We start from the raw sequence: 4,351 nt of genomic DNA, 5'->3' as shown, positions 1-4,351 counted from the left end.
TTGATAAATGGCACCCAGGACAACTTCGACTTTCTTTTCTGCTTGACTCTACTGCCGAGGACTCCCTGGGTTTTTTTATTATTATTATTATTATTAATCCTCGTCGCACTTTAGCCTGCTTGGTCCTTTATTGACATCAACACAACTTTACAATGAAGCAGGACGTGCGTATTTCATTAATTGCTTTGCATATGCCGCTATTCAAAACAGGGAAAAACACACTGTCCATAGGCACACTGGTTTCCACAAAAACGCGTTTCCATTTCGCTGTTGTATTATCGATATTGCCGCGCGGAAGTAGCCGAGCGGTCTCAGGCGCTGCAGTCGTGGACTGTGCGGCTGGTGCCGGCGGAGGTTCGAGACCTCCCTCGGGCATGGGTGTGTGTGTTTGTCCTTAGGATAATTTAGGTTAAGTAGTGTGTAAGCTTAGGGATTGATGACCTTAGCAGTTAAGTCCCATACGATTTCACACACTTTTGAACATTTCAGCTTTGCTTGCGCTGGCTCTCTTGGCGTCCAGTCTCATTTCACGCTCGTAAAATCCTTTGGCTTCTTCGTCCTCTTCTTCCTTCCCCACCCCTTCTTACCTTTTTTCTTTTGCCTTTCTTCATTTTTATTCTGTTACGTAAAGAAGACCCCACGCAAACCTCTGACATATATTAGGCACGATATTACACATAGGCTGAAACCCTGAGCCTAGTGTGGGAAAAATCAGCCTCCAATGAATATCTCAGTGCCATGCTAGAAATTTTTGTAACGCAAATTTTATCCTTTCTCATTACACGTTTGGTGAGTTTTCTTTTTTTGCCTTCGTAAACTTTTTCTCTTATTGTATGGATGTCAGACTTTCCATAGCGTCGCCATCTTGTATACGATTGCTTTCGGATCAACCGTCATGAGTGCATAGACTACTCTGCAGATGAAACTTCCTGGCAGATTAAAACTGTGTGCCGGACCGAGACTCGAACTCGGGACCTTTGCCTTTCGAGGGCAAGTGCTCTACCAACTGAGCTACCCAAGCACGACTCACGCCCCGTCCTCACAGCTTTACTTCTGCCAGTACCTCGTCTCCTACCTTCCAAAGGCAAAGGTCCCGGGTTCGAGTCTCGGTCCGGCACACAGTTTTAATCTGCCAGGAAGTTTCATATCAGCGCACACTCCGCTGCAGAGTGAAAATCTCATTCTGGGTACTCTGCAGATGTTTGTTTCACGTACAACTTTAAATTCAATGTCTAGGTGCAGTAGTCGCTCCTGGATATTTGTTGATGGGTAAATTCCAAAACGCGTCATCTGAGCATTGAAGTAATTCCTTGCCTGACGTTAGGATTTTACCATTGCCATCCGATCGGCATGAATGGGAAACTACTAATGACTATAAAAATGGTCACGTTGCCGCCTGCGTTACTCGCTGTCAAATTTCTATTATTGAAATTAAAACATTCTCAAAAATTATACGAATTCATATAATTGATTTGCATCGATGGGCAATGAATCCACCATCTTTAGTGCGGATGCACACCTACGTTCGACCTTCTGTGGGAATCTCAAAATAGCGAGCATGGAGAATATGTACAGGAGTTGTGGACAGGTGTATTCTTCCTGTGTGAAATATTTCGGAGTAGATTTCGACATCTCGGATTGCACCATTCCCTTGTGAGTAGTAGATGACATTACCTCTGAATTACTGAGATCCTCGGAAGAACATACCAGCGAAAACATTATTTCACCTGGAAAACAAGTTGTATGCGGGTGAAACACACCCAAACTTCAAGAACAGTGCAGTAATTCCTATTGGAAAGAGGTCTAGTGCTGAAAGATGTAAAATATTACCGAGCAGTCAGTTCCGTGCTTATAAAATACTGACACGAATTATTCAGAGAAGAATGGAAGATACTAGTAGAAGCCAATCTCGGGGAAGATAATTTTGGGTTCCTGAGAAATGTAGGAACACACGAGGCAATATCGAACCTACGACTTGGGTTAGAAGAAAGAAAGGCAAAATTATGTTAATGGTATTTGTAGATTTAGAGAAAGCTTTTAACAGTGTTAGCTGGAATACACTCTGTGAAATTCTCAAGATGACAGGGATAATAGACAAGGAGAGAAAGGTTATTCAGAACTTACAGAGGCAGCAGTTATAAGAGTCTGAGTACATGAAACTGAAGCAGTTGTTGAAAAGGTAGTGAAACAGGTCTCTATTCCACCACCGATGTTATTAAATCTGTACCACAGCAAGGAAAACTTGGAAACGGATTTACGGTTCAGGGAAAATAAGTAAAAACTTTGAGGTTGGACAGTGACATTTTAGTTCTGTCAGAGACAGCAAAGGCCTTGGAGCAGTAACAGATACCGTCTTGTAAAAGAGTTATAAAACTGAAGTAATATTGTAAGTAGGCTGTTTAGGTTTTTATGTTGGTAACGCCACATAGCGCTCAGTATGAAAATCACTGACTGTGCTGTGTGCAGTCTGTGCATTGTTGCAATATTCGCTATTGTAGTGTTGGGCAGGTGGATGTCAACAGTGTGCAGCGTTGCGCAGTTGGAGCTAAGCCGCCAGCAGTGGTGGATGTGGGGAGAGAGATGGCGGAGTTTTGAGAGCGGACGATCTGGACGTGTGTCAGTCAGAAAAAGGAATATATATATATATATATATATATATATATATATATATATATATATATATAATGACTTTGGTACAGTATTAAGGTAAATCCATTGTTTGTTCTCTATCAAAATCTTTCATTTGCTAACTATGCCTATCAATAGTTAGTGCCTTCAGTAGTTAGAATCTTTAATTTAAATGGCAGTACTGGCGCTCGCTGTATTGCAGTAGTTTGAGTAACGAAGATTTCTGTGACGTAAGTGATTCATGAAAGGTATAGGTTATTGTTAGTCAGGGCCATTCTTTTGTAGGGGTTATTGTAAGTCCGATTGCGTTGCGCTAAAAAGATAAAAAAAATTGTGAGTCAGTTTAGTGTTGGTCAGAATAAGTGAAGAGAGAAATGTCTGAGTGCGTTCAGTTTTGCTCAGCTGTTTGAAAATCAAATAACGTAAGAGGTTTACCGGCACTGTCATTCTTAATTTTTCTAAGGGGATGTTTCAATATAGCTATTGGTATTCTGTCGCAGTCCAAATTTTCGTGTAGGTTCTACAATACCAGACTACTAAATCCAAGCTGGCGGTGATGGGAACTTCAGAATTACAAGGTGATGGAACTAGCCCAGATGATCTTGGATTAAAAGGAAATTAAAAATTCCAAGACGGCAGATCTAGCGCAGTTACGCTTTGTAACATCTCCGACATCAAGGTGTACAAAAGTATCGAAACGACCACAATTATTTATTCAAAATACATAAAGATATTGACAGTACTGGTATAACTTGGACTGTTTCCACATCAAAAGTGTCTGCTTCATGTGCCATAATCATATTTATGTTAATGTTATTTACTCGTTTAAAATAAGCAAAGCTATTGACAATACTGCTTTAACTTATAGTATTTACAGGTCCGAAATTCATGTTGGCGAGGATTTGGATGAGCGGAAGGTAACAGGCAGCAAAAAACTAATTTGAGACAAAATTCGCAAACCTTTATTTCACTTTTAATTCAAGAAACTTCACACGTAACAGCAAAGATAGTTAAACATTAATCATTTACGTAAATTAAACCAACTTGACGAAGCTTCTTCGGAAACTTGAAATTCATAAACAAACAGAAAAGACGTTAATCTTGATTCTTGCATAATATTTAAATTAGAAGTTTAAAATGCTTTCATTGCATCACTTAAGAAACCAATTCCGTCTTCAGCTCTACTCAAGGGCACAACAATTCATATTGTTAGGAACAGTTCGACAGCCCAACCAAGACAGAAAAGATTTCACCGTAAATTAGTCACAAGATACAACTTATTAATGCAAACGAAAATAAAGTGAAACAATCCTGACACTAAACCAGTTGAAAACAGAGTAAATATCCAAGCAGAACAGTGATTCCTTTTCAGTATTTCTCCCCTAATCGACATGTGCTTAAGCATAAACATTTAAAGCAATAGCTTAAAACATTATAGTATTAAAATCATATTAGTTCCTTAGCAGAAATGCTGAAGCGATTTGCAGTAAAACTAGACAAACTAACTGATATCTCAGGGTACAGGGCTGTTTTACAAATCTCCTTTTCCTTATTAGTACAATAGGAAGTGCAACACCTAGCGTTAATAGCTATTGACTGGTAATATACTGTTAACATTAAATGGTAATTTCTTCTAAATGGTTCAAGAGAAATCATTGTAGTATGGATGACGATTTATTTATTTATTTATTTATTTATTTTTGAAATTCTATTTAGAGGAATC

General features: G+C 39.1%; 1 non-coding gene across 1 annotated transcript; it reads right to left on the bottom strand.

Moving 5' to 3' along the window:
• Positions 1–947: 947 nt before the first annotated feature.
• On the bottom strand, positions 948–1,022 carry Trnas-cga. Its single transcript has one exon. It is a non-coding gene; the product is annotated as a tRNA-Ser (tRNA).
• Positions 1,023–4,351: the final 3,329 nt, after the last annotated feature.

Source organism: Schistocerca americana, chromosome 1 (assembly GCF_021461395.2).
Source record: "Schistocerca americana isolate TAMUIC-IGC-003095 chromosome 1, iqSchAmer2.1, whole genome shotgun sequence".
Lineage (NCBI taxonomy): Eukaryota > Metazoa > Arthropoda > Insecta > Orthoptera > Acrididae > Schistocerca > Schistocerca americana.
The sequence above is the reverse complement of the archived record's forward strand: the minus strand, read 5'-3'. Positions and strand labels throughout refer to the sequence as shown.